The following is an 18,556-nucleotide window of genomic DNA, read 5'->3' as shown; positions in this document are numbered from 1 at the left end:
GGCTTCAGTAAGGCGTTTATTACTGTGACAGGGGTCATTATCCCTTGGGCACATGGAGGATAATAGTATTAAGGGAGGTCAACACATGAAGAAGTCATTTTACTTTCCAATTAAAACTCATCTGCCATTACTGTCAGGGACAAACAAATGGCTTACAGGCCTTTGTGTGATTGACATAAACTGATGGTGGATTTTATCAGATTTGTTTCTGTGGTTTTATAGACAGCTATATAACAACCTTATTAATAAAACTGTGCTTTTAACTTGTCATAGGAGTTATCGTCTATTTTCACTCTCAAACTATGAGCAGACGTAACTTGACTTGGAGGCGGTCTGAAATCCTGTAGGTGCTGAAGGGTAATGTTGCACATTTTCACACCCAACACACATGAAGGGACACTGAAACTTATGCATGCTACTAAACTTATACCAGTTTAACCAGAAAGAAAAATGAAACCAGCTGCGTAAGGTGTCGGCCAACAGGCGAAAGAGCTTGAGATACCACATTTAATCTTGCTTCTATCACTGAGACTGTTTAGTTGTTGTTTTTTTTAGGTTGGGAGTTAGACCAAAATGCAGACAGGAATTTGGGATGATCACAGTGAAGGTTTTAATCATAAACCAGCAAACTTCGAGGTCTTGAGCAGGGTGAACAGGTCAAAGAGCACGGACTGAAAAAAGAGGCAGACCAATGCAACGATTGAGGAAGGAATCATGATAAATACTTAAATACTAAGGCGGTGGGAAATAAAGAACCAAATGTGTTGATCAGAGGAAATGTGGAACAGCAGTGTCAGACTGACAGCTGGGGAACTGAGAGAGGGAGACTAATTAACGCAAAAGGAGCTGACCTAATGCTGCGTTCCATTTAGCTCGGAAAATGAAACTAGGAGGTGGGAGTGTCCAGCGTTTCTGTTACAGAAGTCGGGATTCCAAAATATAAACAAATTAACAAAAGATCAGGATTCAACTGGGGTGATGTCCAGAAAAGCTGTTGTTTTGTTCGTAGTAGCTCCTATGAACGTTGTTTAAAGCTCTACTTTCCACATGCAAGCACCATGTTTGGTTCAGAGTTGTAGCCATATGGAACATTGATTATAGACACACTCTTACAACTGTCTTTTTTAAAAAAAAAAGGTTTTCATCACAGCTTACTGTTGTTGATGGGAAGAGCTGTCATATTGGATCCTCTTAAAAAATGTCTCCGACTTACCAAGGGGAAAGTCTGACTTTAGCAGCCGTTACAGCTGATTTTTCCGATCGGCAGTCAGGGTTTTGATCCAAAGGGACTACTTACCGAGGGAAATGACTAAGACTGACATAAGAAAATTAAATCCAACTGCACAAAGAACAGAACACAAGAAAAAACTAAGACTCTAAACACAAAGGAAAGAACTACTATGGAAACACATTTCTAACAATAACAAGCACAGTGAAATTAACGGAGTACGCTGTAACCTATCAAACATACTGTTAATAAACAAGGAAACACAAATGAAAACCAAAACTCTACGGCTTTTTAAAAATCGTTAAAGCGTCAAAAGAAGGCTCCTTGAAAAAAGCAATCTCCAAGTTAAATATTGAGCTCTTACTTGCAAGAAAAGAGAGTACTCTTCACATTGAGAAAAAGTGGGAAATTGAGAGCAGCTATTTCTAATGAGAACACACAAATGTGTTGTTTTCAGTGGACTTCCACTAGTTCATTAACTTGGACAGAGCATTGTTGGAAAAACATTATAAGATTTTTTAGAACACCCCTTCAGAGTAAATAAAAGAATTAGAACGCTGAATATTGGAGAAAATTGGGATCTTTGGAGGCAGACCATTTTCATGTATTTTGGTTATGCCCAAATTTAAATCAATACTGGTCAGGAATTCATAAGGCTCTAAAAGAGGTGTTTAAGGTTCACATTAATAATGATTTTATAAGCATATATTTTTGTCTTATGGCGACTCTGGATAGCTGATCCAGGCTTTACTAGCAGCCAGTAAAAAATCCTTATCAAGAAAATGGTTAAATCTAGCACTCCCGACATTAGAAGATTGGTTTAGCATTGTTTTAGATATATTTGAATTAGAAAAGTTGACATTTTCTTTAAGAAAATTTTTATATTTGCTGAAAATTTATCATGTTTGTACCCCCTTTCAAAGAGATTTTGTATAATTCTTTGATCCTAACTATATTGAGGCACTGTATTGACCTTCTGAAAATGTAAAATAAGGTGTCTAGATATTTGTTTTTCTTACTAAATATGCAAATGGTACCTGCAGCTCCCAGTTAAAACCACCATGTTGCACTTTTTTTGTATGCACTTTAAAAAAAGAAGAAGTAAAATCAAGAAAAGGTCTCATATTGTGCATCAACACAGATTGTAAAGTTTTTCATCCTTTTCAATAAAAAGTGAATGGGAAAACCAAAACTCAAACAACCAAGGCTTGTGACATTACTGGCTGAAAAACTAAACCAGTTTGCTGAAAAATGCACTGTTATGGGAAAAATTTGAAAAGGTTAAAATCACGTGTGATTATTGTTGTCAGGATACAGCAACCGATGTTGTAATTGCCATGACTGTCAAACACTGTGGCGACTAGTAGCTTCTTTATCATAAAAAGACCCTGACTTTGAATCGACTTTGGCCCCGGTCACACACATTTAGCCTACACGCACCATATGACCAACCACCTCGTAAAAGTTTTTATAGGGTCTCAGTTGGACCACTGCGGCTGCCGCTGAGCAGCTGTAACGTTAAAGTCAGCTGGTGTCCTTTGTTCATTTTGTTCTTATCGTTTCCAATTCCTGTTCCCTGTTACTGAACAACTTTATCACTTTTTATTCCTTAATCTACGCAGACTTCTCCCTGCAGTTCACACCATTGTTTAAAGGTGTCCCGTTTCTCTCCTGTGGCTTCGCCGTCTCCCACCTGTTGACCATTAACACCATAGCATGGCGTTCCCGACGGTCTTCGCTCAGCGCGGCTGATCTTGCTGGTTACACAGTTTTAAGTTTAGCATCAGGCATCATGAGAGCCTAACAAATGATCTGGTCAGCTGACTGATTTCAGCTTTATCTGATGTGACAACATTATCACAGCCTAATAATAATCTATTTATGTAACAGAGAAGGAACATTAAAAATTAAATATAGTAAGACAGAAATTGTCATTTTATTCTTTCAAATGTAGTATGGCACTCTGATAACCGTGAGTGAAGAGGTTTCTCTCATTCACCATTATAGGACACTATAAAAATAAAATAAAAAGCATACTTCAATATATATGTGGACATCAACAGGTGCAACTTGTTTTCAAAATAAATTATGTGCAACATTGAACTCTTCTTGACTACAAGAAACTACGGTGCCTGGCAAAACTATTCATGCCCACTTGAACTTTTTCACATTTTGTCACGTTACAGCCACAAATTTCCAAACATTTTATTAGGATTCTTTGCCAACACAAAGTAGTTTTTGAGGGGTTAATTTCTGGCACCTTTGCAAGTCTAGAAGCAAAATACTTTCCCATTCCTCTTTGTAGTTGATAGCAAAGACTTGATATTAAATGAGGAGTATCTGTGGAGCTCTGGCTGTGTGTTTAGGGTTCTTGTCCTGCTGGAAGGGAAACCTCTACCCCGGCTTCAGCACTTTTACTGCCTGTAACAGGTCTTCTTCCAGGATTGTCTTTTGCTCCATTTCTTCCCATCCACTTATCTTCTCATCAGTTCTGACCACCTAAAGAAAAGAGAAGCATCACTGTGTGGATATTCATGGTTATCCACCATACAAAGTGCATTTCATGTTATTCAGTTATTGTCACATGTCCAGTCTTTCAGGCACACTGACTACAGACTCATTCAATTAATAAGAATATCATTGAAAAGTTAATCTGTTTCAGTAACTTAATCCTCTAACAGATTATATAGATTATTTAGAAACAGTAGGTTATAAAGCCTTTATTTTTGTAAATTATAATGGTTTTCCATGCACAGGTAATGAAGAAATGGTATTTAAGATAAGAAAATTACTTTAGACCAATTAAAAAATATTTTTCATATGGAAATGTGGGTTCAATGAAAAGTATGTTTAATACCAGTTTAAAGGTTATTTTCAAAGGGTACTTTTATTCTGACAAAAAAGCCTCATGATAATGAATATTCTTATTGAATATTATTGTAGAGCAGCTGGTTGCCTAAGTGTGTCAGGGAAGTTTGGCTCTAGATAAAGGATGTCTCCTGATGTAATCATAATTGCTTGATTGACTTTATTAAATCAAGACAGCATCTAGCATCAAAGTAAACGAGCCACATTGCTGTCATAGCAACCTGTGTTTGAATGATCTTGATGAGCTGCTTATTAGTGTATATTTCATGTAAAAAAACGCTCGGTTTTAGTCACATCTGAGCAGAAAAAGCCCTCTTTGGCATGTTTGCTGTGTCCCCAACCTGGTTGGTGATCAATTGGGCTAAATTTGACTTTTGTTCAACATTGGCTGTCTTGTTCTCAAGTTTAAGTAAAGGCCATGTTTGCACAGTGCACAACATGCTTCCCTGATTAATGCTGCTACTATTATAATAATACCTCCAACAACTTTCACAGACATTCAATGTTATTGCCTTATCAGAAACTTGGCTCAATAGTGACAAGGGCATAGACTTTGAAATCAATGGTTATGAAATGGTTTGTAAGAACAGAGAAAACAAAAATGGAGGAGGAGTAGCTTTATATGTTGATAAGAAGATTAATTATAAGTTGATTGAAACAATGTCAACTGTGATGGACAACATGTTTGAATGTGTGACTATAGAAATACTCATGGAAAAAAGGAAAAATGTCTTAGTGAGTTGCATTTATAGAGCCCCTGGATCAAACATTGAAGTATTCAACAACTGGATAGAAGAAAAATTTATAACAATTAATCAAAAAATAATATTTTTCTGTGGGGATTTCAATATTGACCTTCTCAATCCAAATAGACATAGAATGACTGAAGAATTTATTAACACCATGTTCAGTTTAAGCTTGTATCCTAAAATCACCAGGCCCAGTCGCATTACATCGCACTGCGCTACCTTAATTGATAATATTTTTACAAATGTGCTGGAAAATAATTTAACTAGTGGAATATTAATGAATGACATAACCGATCACTTACCAGTGTTCATAGTCTACGACTGTAAGTGCAAAACAGACAATCAAAAAATAGAGACGCATTACAAACGGGTTACGTCTGAAGAGACACTAAGAGCTCTAGAAGCCGAGTTGTTGGCCTATGATTGGAGATTAATATATAAAATGAATGATGTGAATTCAGCATATGATGAATTTTTAAAAATATTTAAAATATTATATAACAAGCACTGCCCAATCAAACAATATAACAGGAAAAGCAATCAAAAAAATGAACAGTGGATCACAAAAGGAATACAAAAGGCATGTAAAAAGAAAAACAAACTTTATAGAGAATTTCTAAAACATAGAACGTCTGAATCAGAAAACAAATATAAGAAATATAAAAATAAGTTAACTAATATTATAAAAACATGTAAAAAGGACTATTATTATAAATTACTGGATAGGAATAAAAACAACATTAAGGAAACATGGAATATTTTAAATAGAGTCATTAGAAAAGTTAACAATAACAAATATCCAGACTATTTTATAGATAATGAACAGAATATAACTGATTTGAAAAGTGTCGTCAATAAATTTAATAGATTTTTTGTTAATATAGGACCTCAACTAGCAGAAAAAATACCGACTACAAAAACTGCAACTCAGCAATATCTAATTGAGAATAATCCCAGCTCCTTATATCTCAACCCTGTACTAGAAGAAGAAATCATAAACATTGTGAATAACTGTACAAATAAGACTTCCACTGACTGTGATGATCTGGACATGAAAACTATTAAAATAGTAATTAAAGGAATCTCTAAACCACTAACTTATATTTGCAATTTATCATTTCAAACAGGATCATTTCCCAACAAAATGAAAATAGCGAAGGTCAAACCAATGTATAAAACTGGCAACAAACACCTCTTCACTAACTACAGGCCTGTTTCTCTTCTCCCACAATTTTCTAAAATCCTGGAAAAACTCTTTAAGAAAAGACTGGAACAATTCATAGAAAAACATTCGCTACTTATCAGCAGTCAATATGGATTCAGAGCAAACCGGTCAACATCGCTGGCCGTAACTGACTTAATAGAAGAAATAACCAACGCAATAGATAGTAAGAAACTGGCAGTAGGGATATTTATAGATTTAAAGAAAGCTTTTGATACAATAAATCATGAAATCCTACTTAAAAAATTAGAACGCTATGGAATTAGGGGAGTAGTTTCTGACTGGATGAGGAGTTATTTAAAGAGCCGGAAACAATTTGTGAAATTGGGAGATGTGGAATCTGATTGGCAGGAGACTGTCTGTGGAGTACCACAAGGATCAGTATTGGGACCAATTTTATTTAATCTTTATATAAATGATATCAGTAAAGTGTCCAATGCATTAAAATGTATCTTATTCGCTGATGACACAAATATTCTAGCCTCAGGAGATAATTTAGAGCATCTTCTCTCAACAGTCACTTCAGAGATTAGTAAGTTAAAGATATGGTTTGACCATAACAAATTATCCCTAAATTTGGACAAGACGAAATTCATGGTCTTTGGGAACAGTTATAAAAATATTGAAATTCAAGTTCAAATAGAGGACGTAACTCTAGAAAGGGTTTTTGCTAATAAGTTCCTCGGTTTAATAATAGATGACAAAATCAGTTGGAAACCTCATATTCAACATTTACAGAGTAAACTCAGTAGAAGTATATCCATATTGGCCAGAGCTAGACATGTATTGAATGCTAAATCACTTCATACTCTATATAACTCTCTGATTTTACCATATTTATCATATTGCTGTGAAGTGTGGGGAGTTAATTACAAGAGCTCTTTACATCCGGTAACCGTCCTACAGAAACGAGCCATTAGAATCATCCATAATGTCGGTTATTATGAGCACACAAACCCGCTCTTCATAATATCCAGAATTCTCAAATTTGACGACCTTGTAGAATTTAAAATGGCTCAATTTATGTTCAAGGTATCAAAGAAGTTGTTACCTGAGCACATACAGAGCACGTTTTCTGAAAGAGAAGGGGGGTATAACTTAAGGGGTCACTCAATCTTCAAGATCCGCAATTTTAGAACAACAAGGAAAAGCTTCTGTATTTCAATTAAAGGTGTAAAGTTATGGAATAAGTTACATGAAGATTTAAAACAAAGCAATAGTTTAACACAATTCAAAAGAAGGTACAAAGAGGTAATTTTCAATAGATATACACATGGGGACAGAAAGCAATAAGGTGTGTATTGAAGATAATAACTTGGTGTAAGGGTTTAGAAAGATAAACCAGCATAAAATGGGAAAATGTATAGGTAAATATTAGTAACTGTTACTTCAAACTGCCACCTTGATTTTGATTTTTTTTTTTTTTTCTAATGACAGTAGGACTCTAAAGTCTCAAGTGTTTAAGGGTAGGAGTTTATAAGTTCTCACTTCTTCCTACCCCGTTTTGAGCATGATATGTTAACTGAAACAAAAATCTGTATTTTCTCTTCTTTCTTATGCACTTCTTGTTACTGTGCACTATTTTATTTTTATATTTGTATCATGTTCGAATAAATAAATAAATAAAAATAAATAAAATTATCTGCCCTGTCAAACTGCGTAGATGGCCATGTCTTGATAGGCTTGCAGAGATGCCATACGCTTTCCATTTTTAGACAATGGTGTGAACTGAACATTGCTATGCGGAGTCTTACAACTTTTAGGTATAGTTCTATAACCAAATCTTGCTTTAAATGTCTCCATAACCTTCCCCCTGACCCGTCTGTTGTGTTCCTTGGTCTTCATGATTCTGCTTGTTGTCTACAGTTCCCTGACAAACTTCTCTTTATTTATTTATATAGAAAATAAATCACACACTGATGGACTGTGTTTACTAGCTAGGGGTCTTTTAAAGGTGATCTGTTCAAGTGAATTGTTGATTTTATTTGGGGGCATCCGAGCAATGGTGTCCGGATACAAATGCATGCCACACCTTTTAGATTTTAGAGGCGCGAATGCTATTTTGAGGTACTGTGAATCCACGCAAGAATATCATGGACATCTTCCGAGGCTGAGTCCAGTCATGCCCTGATGAGTGGGTCACTTTGTGTTCATTTGTTCATCGGGTTGTGAAAAAATTTCTGGGTCAACCACCCTGAACAAGCACAGCATCAGTTTAAGCGTGATCATGCTGGACAGGACATCACAGTTTGAAGCCAAAAAGTTTTGACAGAGTCGTTTTGATTGGTGTTTGAATGAAGGGGATGGGGGGGAGCAAGTCGGAAACCCTGTTTTGATTTTATTACTCCAAAGATATACTCTTAATTGCATCTGATGGTGTCTAGCAATATGACGAGAAGCGAGCTTTAATTTTTGTCACCTTGTTTTGGAATAAAAAATCGTCATTCATTCAGCTATATTTTTAGCCTCTTAAAATAGAAAGTGTCTCAAGACTGGTTCACCATATCAGTCGAAATAGTTTCAAGCGTGTGTGGGTGATGACACACAGCTTGACGTGATGAAAAGTCTCTGCTGTAAGCGAAGCCCTGGTGTGATGTAAATTAAACTGGGCACAAGCTCACTGCTGATACATTATCTTGTATGACTATCATTTTCCGCTGCCTAATTCATTCTAGCTCCCTGTGAAGTTGGAGGGAGGATATTTTTATGATTTCAAATTAGAGGAGTTTGTCTTTGTCATTGGTGAGGAAAAGTTTATCTTATGAAGTTAAAAAATATATATTCAACCACCTAAGACATGTTGAGGAACGAGGTTATAGTCCGCTTGGCCTGCCAATGAAGCCCACAGATACATTGCTTGAATTAAACGTATTGATCTTCACATTTCTCCAAGAAATTTCCAAATTTCATCTGTAAATGTTTAATGCTGTGAAACATTCTCAAAGCAATTTCCAAGCTTTTTCTGTCAATGTTAATCCTGTGAAACATTCTGGGGTTTTGTTTGGAAAACCTGAACAACCTCAACTCATTCCTTTCGTTGCAGAGCAGTAGTGACTATGCTTCAAACTAATGAGCTGATATTATTATTTAACTTGACCATAAGTCAAAGAACTTACTTATATACATAAATTAGAGAAACAAAGCTTTAGACATAGACTAAAGACTTTAGGAGCTAGCTGGTCATGTTTGACGAAGCTTCTTGGACTAACTGGAGGAGCGTTAAAAAAATCTGAATTATTTCTACATGTAAACAGCCATGTTTTATCTACGCATGTCAAACTAAATGCTAAATATGGTAAAACATGTTAATATGATCATCAATGCTAATTTCAGCTAACATTTTTGTAGTTTTATGAAGCCGGTTGTTTTATTGTGAGTTATCAACATTTAACACTGTGCCTGTGGATACATTTCAGACATAAACATATAGCCTTATTCCAAATCTTAATTTTTTTACCTGAATAAAAATAATCTACAACAGAAAGCTGACTTTAACTTTGTATACTAATTTGGCTGTCTTCAACGTTTCCACATTTGATGCTGGTATGTATGAGATTAGATATTTAACCACTGTTTAAATTAAAATTTTCTGTACATGTTCGGTCTAGTCTTGTCAATTATATATTTTTTGGTACTGAAATTTCCATGTAGTAATGCTTATTACACAATCCATTCTTTTAATTTCATACAGTTAATTCCAGTGGAGTCCCATACAACGTATATCTATTCAATAGACTCAGACGGAAATAACTATATAAGTATTTAAAAATAAGAACTTGATATGGAATATGTCTGAAATCATTTTAAGTAATTGAAGTTTTTATGTAATCATCGTTTAAAACGATTCGTTTTAATTAAATAGCTGTATGGTTGGGGTGAAGGAGTGCTGTTAAGAGTGACGAGTGAATTTCTCCATTGTGAGATCAATAAAGACTATCTTATCTTATCTTAACCTTTTCATATAACAAAATATAAAAATACTGTGTTTTAAAAAGAGAATAATCAGGTGCTGTGTATAGCCCTTATTTACATGGTCTAACAAATGGAGAAAAAAAAATCTAAACTCTAAAACTGTCATGATCCCCCCCCCACTAGTGTTGCGCAGATGCCATTTTTTGACCCCGATACCGATACCCGATACCTGGCTGTGCAGTATCGGCCGATACCGATACCATACCGATATCATTACTTTGAAATTTATGTGTGTGTGTATAGTAAGAACTGCACACTACTTGGATGTAAAATAATTGGTATCATGGCTTTGTCAAGCTGCTACCTTATTAAAGCAGGAAAAAGACGAATACAAAGTGAATCCAGTAGAACTACTGAGTGTCGGGAGAGAGAAGGCTGCGTTCAAGTGACATACAAACATAAAAATGGTATCTGTGACCTATTTGTTGGTACTTGCCGATACCGATACCACCATTTTAGTCCGGTATCGGCACCCCGGCCGATACTGGTATCGGTATCGGTGCAACACTACTCCCCCCCCCCCCACACACACACACACACACACAATTTCATTCGAAATTATGCTTTTTTTAAACATGTTAAAATTATTTTTTAATGTGTGCGAAGTAAAAAGCAAAGTTGTGTTAATGGAATTTTTGACTTAGTGCATATCCACTTTTATAATTAAATATAATGTCTTATTTTAAATGTTAACCTTTGCTTTGCTTGCAAGCTAACATTAGCCCTGTTAGCTAAGTTTAGCTAGCAACTTAGCTTGCCACAGTAGCCTATACGCCTACTATTCTCTGTTGTAATTATTTACAGCTTATCTTCATCTGAAACTTTATTGTGAATTGTGGCTTTTTGTGTGTTGGTGTTGCTGTAGGAATTTCCACCCTGTAAATGCTTGGTCTGTAACTGAAATTTGAGCAGCTGCTGCTAACAGCTCCAGAGATGCTGCCTTGTGTTACTGAGAAGAGGACTTGTCACTTGACCTTTTGATTTATATTCACATAGTTCAGAGCAGTTCACCTTGATTTATCTTTCTAATTCTGATGTTAAATGTTTAGCAATTTGTTTAGTTTAAACATCGCGTCCTGAGATATGTTCACACTAGAATAAAACAAATCAAATCTAAACAATTCTGTCATTTCCAAAAAAGCCTGATTGATCATTGATGAAGATTCCTCGGTTTGTTTTTAATGGACTAATGAACTGTTTCCATCGGCTCCAGACTTGTATATCCGAGTCTCATGGTGCTGAGTGACAGCAGCCCGGACGTGATTTATTTTCATCGGCACCACTAAGGCCTACTAAGTGCTCTTCAGTCCATGGCAGCGGCTTTTTGAGGATAAGATTACTCCGCAGATCCAGTTAAACCTCTCCCCTGATACTTCCACCTTTAACCAACAATCCTTAATTTAAAATCCAACATAAATATTCTTCCACTCATTTGTCGGGAATATGTAAGCAGGGCAGGCGATAAACTGCCAAAGCTGCGGAGAGATTTATGACCGAGACATGTGTAGCAGTGGCGTTTGTCTGGTTAGGGTTTCAGCTGGGACTTTGTGTTCCGAGTGCGTGATGATTAAAACCCTTCTGCCTGTTGCTGGGCGTACCAAAGAAGCGTTCAGCGTCCAAGAAACCGATGAGGTAACAACATACGCATGTTGATGTGAACCGGGAACTGCCTGTGGAGGGAAGGTTGACGGGTGAAAGAAAGCAGCTGAAAGTGGCACTGTGAGGGGCTAGATGGCATCAATAGGGGGTACAAACACTGAGACTGATCAGTGTTCATTATTTGTACGTTAATAACGTTACTGTTTTAAACATAATAGGGCTGTGAAAGCATTGGGAATGACAAATTAAGGGCTGCCATTATCCTTATCTCATGCCTTTGTAAAGATTAGGTCATCCATAGAAAAGGAAATATTTTTTTTTTTAAAAGAAACATTATTTTATGTAAAGATTAACAAAATCAAATGCCCCACCATACACAAAAACATGACTTGTGACTACACCTTGCATAATTATTTACTGTATTTTCATTTCATTGGGATTTTGACCAACAGAAAGTAGTGGCATGTATTTTATTTGTATTTCCTCCCCCAAGTCCTTACTCTGTAGATCCACTTTTGGTTGCAAATACAACTGTGGGATGCTCTGCACATCTGAAGACTTCAGTCTTTAACCATTCTTTGATGGAACGTAGCGCAATGCAGTCAGCCACCGATTCTAACTGGATGTAGGCCTGTACTTCTTTGTCTTTCTGTCAAATGTAGCTGTGGCTGCATATTGAGGGTCTCTTTCCTTTTAGATGACAAACCTCCAGCTAAGTCTCAAGTCTTTTGCTGCCTCTAACATGGTTTCTTCCAGAACTGCTCATTATTTAGCCCCATCCATCATTCTCCTGTCATCTCTGACCAGCTTCTCCTTCCCCGCTGAAGGAAATTATCCAAACCCACAGTATAAAGCTGCCAACACCATGTTTCCTGCTGGGGACGGTGCACCTCTGAAAAGATGGTGAAATCTAACATTCGCGTTGTTGTTCGCTTGAGTTCTAACATGGTAAATTAAGTTTTCTAAAATGTATGTAATGTCACGTTCAGCAAACTCAAATGTATTTGAGAAAAAGCAATGGTTAAAAACATGTTTTGAAATTTGAATTAAGGAAAACTGGAAAAAAAAGTATAACATGTAACTTAATTACCGTAATTGGAATTTGTGAACTCAATAAAAGTTGCTTACATGAACCACAACCTTGAAAGGCTTTTTACAGTGTGGGTTTAGAAGGATGTGTAGTGTTTTCTCAAACATATAGCAGTTTTTGTGTCTCATAAAATGAAATCTTGATGCCATTCGACCAGCACACCTTCTTCTATATCCCAAAATTGGTTTGTGGCAGACAAACAGGAAATTGAAGTTTGTACAGCTTTTGTTTGAACAACAATGGTTTTACTCTGGCACACTCTATGCTAAAGGCCAGATTTGTTGGGTGTACCGCTAACAGATTGGCGTCTACAGATTTTCCCACTTGAGCGTTGGAGCTCTACAGCTCCTCCAGAGTTATTGGGCTCTTGACTGCTTCTCTGAATAATGCCCATCTTATCCAGCCAGTCACCTTAGGTAGATGCTGTGGCTTGGTAGGTTTGCAGTTGTGCTACACGCTAAGTTTCCGGATGAGTGATTGAACCGAGCTCTGTGAGATGTTCGGTTTGGGATGTTGTTTTTTAACGTAACCCTGCTTCACCACAGCTTTATCTCTGACCACATCACTAGTGTTCTCTACCAATCCTCTGCAGCCTCCATGGCATAGCTGGATTCATACTGATATTAAATGAAACACAGGAGCACTGCATTTACTAAGTAGGCTAGTCTTGATGGCAGAAGGACTTTATATGTGTCTCTAGCCAAAGGGGGGTAAATACAACTGATAGCCACACTTCTTTATTTGTAAAAAATGTTGAAAAACACATATGATTTTCCTTATATTCCCTAATTATGTCCTACTTTGTTTTTCACCATCCATCTATTTCTATAACCGCTAATCTGCTCAGGATCACGGGGGGTGGGGGGCTGTTGCCTTCAGCGGTCACTGGGCAAGAAGCAAAGGTTCACCACTGACAGGTTGCCAGTGCATAAACGTGTTTATTATCCATAGAATAAAAATAATTTTGCTGCTGTATGTGACACAGTGGGTAATAATACTTTTGAAACTAGAGTTTTTCAACTCTCATAACAGGAATGAAAAACAAAACAACCCACATTAGTACTCATGAGTGTTAGAAACACTTATCAATCACGTTAGAGTTGTTCCAAAGGACTCAGAAAGATATGTTTTATTACATATTTGGTTAAAGAAAGTGTGGATGCTGGACAACTGTTGTGATGGCATTATTGATTAAAATCCATACTTGCTGCGTGTCCCGTCACAAAGGCAGATTTGTCCACCCTTGCATGTGTCGTGCCTACACGTCCATACATGTGTGGAGTCGCCTCTGAGGTCACCGTTATGAGCCTCTGTCAGAGTAGCGATGACAGCTGAAAATAAACTGGACTTCTTTTGGCTCGACCTCTCCTTCCAGACGCACAGCGGCACACACGGCAGGAGTCCTGCCAGTCAGCTGTTGTGCTGCGGTCGGGTGCTAAGCCCTATGGTCCAGGAGAGGGGATGAAGGGGGATATATTAGTAATTTGCAGCAATACCCATCAGCGAACAATCTGTTAATGAAAATATTCATCAACACCTTTTGATTAACTGTTGACTCAACAGTCTATAAAGTCGATAGCTGTTCATTATCAAAGATATGAAGCTCATATGGCGGGCCTTGGATACAGCACGGGTCTGGGTGTGTTGCTAAATACAGCTGGGAAATCTGGAAATGTTTTGGTGGATTATTGAGCGTCCTGGATTGCTTTAATGAAATGAAACAAGGCAGACATTCCAGTTTTAAGGACCATTAAGGTGCCAAACACAAGCATTTATTTAATTGAAAGCTTTAAGCCTAGAAAGACCTAATTTCATATACTTTCAGCTGCATAGTGACACTGACAGCATAGTACTTTTTTTATTTAAACTTGTTAGAAACTATGAATACATTGTAAAATGTTTTTTCTTCTTATTGTTGTTAGCTTAAAACCTGATAACTATTTTTCAAAGATATTCAGAGGTCTTACTAAGTACGTTTTTATTTTGAATATATAGGTGAAGTAATAAAAAAAGAAAAGGAAAAACAAAAGAACTCCTCCAGCCAAATCAGATTTTATAAGTTTGTCAGTCCAGTTTAAGAGTAGTTTTTCATGACATAGTCACGGTATGTAAAAATTTGTTACTGAAGTTTTTTATATATATAAATCTGCTCACATCAGGTAAAAACATAGTTTTAGACTTATAGAGATATTGGATTAATGTATCTCTTGATGTTTTTACGTAAAAATGTAACGTATAGTTAAGGAACGGTATTTAGATATGAACATTTCTTTGTTTAAAATTAATTTGCCCAGCAGAGTGTGTTAGTTTTTTTCCAGGTTATTTTTAATGGCATCAATTTCACAACAAAAGTCTTTAAGGAACTTTATATGACAAACAAGGTCCACTTTATATCTACTAATGCATATTTAAATAATGTCCTTTTTACATGATAGAGATTGTTCAGTACTATCTAAATGAATGCATTCAATTTCAGTAGGTCAGTAAACAGCATTTGGTAAAAATGTTTCAGTGGGTCTTTAATTTTCAAACATCTCCCATTCTGTCCAAGCATGGAGTGACATGTCAGGCAGAACCACCTAGTTTAACAGCCAAGATAATACAAGACAAACACAGAAGCACTGAGCCAGGCATTCTTTCTGTAGGATAGATAAACAAAAAAACAAAAATATGGACAAATGACAACTTTTAAAGAACCAAGGCTTTCCTACATAAATGTATAAAAGAAAAAAAGTTATCATAATCAATTAATTATTGTTATTGCAACATTTGCACAATGGAATTACAATTAGTCAAATTAAAAATAAATAGCAATTGATGAATAAATGAGACCAAGAAAACTAAAGAACCTGTGATAATACACAATTTTTTCTTGAAGGAATTGCAACAGAGGTGCAGTACAGAGATCATTCAAGTACTTCAGTTAAAAATAAAACATCTTTGGTCAGTGTTTCAATGGTCCATTGGAATAAATTATTTTGTTAGTTTAAAACAAAAGACAGTAATCCATTCACTTGTACGTAATTTTAGGACCTTCATCTTTATTATTTCAAAGATAATGTTTTGTTTCTTATGGGACGCTTATTAGCAGAGGTGGGTAGAAACTAGTTTCATTTACTCAGTTACATTTACTTGTGTAACATTTTCAGCAAAATGTACTTTTAGGATGATTTTACTGCACTGCACTTTTTACTTTTACTTTTACATTATTATTCAAGTATCGCTACTCATACTTGAGTAAAGTGTCTGCCTACTCTACCTACTGCGAGTAACTTTATGAATAAAGAACTGACTTGTTTTAACCAAAAATGCACCAGAGAGACAAAAACCTATAGTTCATGTTAAAGGGAGACTTCATGTTTGTACACAAGCTTTTTTTGTTTTAATGTTATTTTCTATCTGCTGAACTCATTGAGCCATTTGGAGGTCACATGCAGTAGATATTATCAATGGAAGTAATTTGCACCGTTCTAACATACTATATAACTATATCAACTGCTGTAAGTATTGATTTCAAGTTTAACTGTGTTATTATTTGGATATTTTTTGTCTTAAAAATACCATAATTTGCGCATAACCTTATGTTTTTGTCTCTCCGATTACATAATTTTTAAATATTAAGTCGTCAGCTGTTATGATTAGTAACTCAGTACTTAAGTAGCCTTCTTACTGGATACTTTTTTACTCTTGAGTAATTTCCTGGCTGACTAATTTTAACTTTTACATGACTAAAAATATGTTGAAGTAGTGGTACTCTCACTTGAGTACAATTTTTTGGCTACTCTACCCACCTCTGCTTATTAGTGATTAGGTCTTCGCCTTCTGGCGAGCCTACTAACAAATAAAAACCGGGGAAGGAGTGTCTTTATGTGGACAGCTGTTGTAAGATTTTTTAGATAGATTAGATTAGATTAACTTTATTGTCCCAAAGGAAATTTGATTTGGGTTACAGACTCTGGCTGCTACATAGTCCAAACTATGCGTCACACTGCATTCACACATAAAACACTACTATAAAAATTCCATTATAAGACAATAAATAGATACATAAAGGAGCATGTTACATTATATTCACAATAAAAATTTGAAGGAAGAGAAAAAAATAAAATAATAATAATGCAGGGAAAGCGTTACTGTAAAACAGTCTGGTAGCATTTAATACCCATATGGCAGGAAAAGTTACCATACTGTTCAAACGTTGAGAGACTATCGTTCCAACTTCCGTTTTTTCAGCGCTCGCGCTTTTACGCTGGAGGCGAACCAAGGCGGAAATGCGCAGTGCGGCGCGTCGTTCTGCGCATGTCTGTTCAGTCACCTGGCTACGTGCTAACGCTCGGAGAAGCAAATCGAGTTAGCTAAAAAACAAACAAAAAAAGAAACAAACAAACGCTTGAATCGAGCAGAGGAGCCTTTTCGAGTTGGTTCCAACTGGAAGCTGCGCGTCAATAACGAGTGGTATGTACCCGATGTTGATGCAAAGATGGCGGACGAGGGGAAAGCCGCTGTTTGTCCGTGTCAAGTCGGTCCGGGAACCGTTGACACAGGCCGGCCGGCTGGCCTCGGCAGAAGTTAGAAAATTAAACATGACGACTTTTGCTCGGGAGGTTAAACACATCTCTTACACCGATCGACATTTTATTAAAGGCGTAAAAAGAAGAAGTAGAAAAAAAACGGATGCCAAATCGATTATGTGTATTTCAGAGACGTGGTTTCACTTTTATTGTTTTTTTTTTTTTTTTTATTCTCCCCTGAGTTCCGCTTATGTGGGGGTTGCTGGTGCTGCAGATAGGCTATTTCAGGTCAAAAAGCAGAGACTGACAGCCGGGCCCAGAGACCCGCTTTCCTCCCCATCAGCTGAGCAGCTCCTCCAGCTTTCTTGGCGTCTCCTCGGCGCAACGCGGCGGCTCTCCACGACTGACGGCTGTCCCCCCACGGCCACCCGAGGGCCCATCTCTTCGCTGACACCTCCACTGACTGCCCGGACCGCCTCCTCCACTGGAAAAAATTGGGAAGATGAAGAAAATACATATAGAAGAGAAACAAACTGCGATTTTAATTTGTTTAGAATGAAATTGACACTTTTGGTGGCGCTATTGTGAATTATACGGTCTAAAACTTAGATTAGGATTAAAATATTCTTTATAAACGTATTCTATCACAGCATTTATTATATCCACCCATCTCTTGTCCAGTCCAGCTCCTGCTTGATGGGCTGTGGGAGGAGTTGTCGCCCATTTCCAGTGATCTGGTGTTTATTGACTCCAACAAAAATGCCTTTCTGCTGACTTTCTTGATTCAGTTAAGCGAAAAACACACAGATTCTTGCCAATGAAGCTTGTCTGCTGGTCCTTGACGCACATTGTGCATCCAAGGGGCGCCTGTGCCCTGAAGCCGGACGTTTCTTCCCTGTGATGCAGAACCCGCCGGTACGCCGCTGGGACGCAGAAGAAACAGTGGAGAAGGCAACGGGCAATGCAGCTCATGGCGATCCAAGGAAGACGCAGATCCAGCCGCTCTATCTCTGTTGAAAGTCCGCAATTTTTGTTTTGTTTTTATGACCTCTGATCTGCTGAAGGTGGAGTAAAGCTGGCACGCCTGCATCAAAATCCATGTGGGGGGGAACCCTTCACAACCGAATGCATACTCTTCTTGTGGTTTAGGAGACTTCCCCCCCTGATTTAGATCACAACTAAATGTAATTGTTGTCAAATGTGCTTTAATATGCTTAAAAGAAGAAACACTTACTGTCATTTGCCTTCGACTTTGTTTACGACAACTCCATCGCTTATTGTTTTTCCACAGGGTCTTTTTTAGATAGAGCATTTACG

General features: G+C 36.9%; 1 protein-coding gene and 1 long non-coding RNA gene across 2 annotated transcripts in view; one reads left to right on the top strand and one right to left on the bottom strand.

Moving 5' to 3' along the window:
• LOC105935952 (zinc finger protein 638) overlaps positions 1-18,556 on the top strand; it is a 43,742-nt gene that overhangs the window by 1,855 nt on the left and 23,331 nt on the right. The gene's annotated exons all lie outside the window — the stretch shown is intronic.
• LOC110369390 lies at positions 3,141-17,398 on the bottom strand. The gene is made up of 3 exons (XR_002429002.2): positions 17,192-17,398; positions 13,933-14,170; positions 3,141-3,727 (listed from the first exon to the last, which is right to left on the bottom strand). It is a non-coding gene; the product is annotated as an uncharacterized LOC110369390 (long non-coding RNA).

Source organism: Fundulus heteroclitus, unplaced genomic scaffold, assembly GCF_011125445.2.
Source record: "Fundulus heteroclitus isolate FHET01 unplaced genomic scaffold, MU-UCD_Fhet_4.1 scaffold_130, whole genome shotgun sequence".
Taxonomy (NCBI): domain Eukaryota; kingdom Metazoa; phylum Chordata; class Actinopteri; order Cyprinodontiformes; family Fundulidae; genus Fundulus; species Fundulus heteroclitus.
Note: the sequence above shows the minus strand (reverse complement) of the source record. Positions and strands in the feature narration are given on the sequence as shown.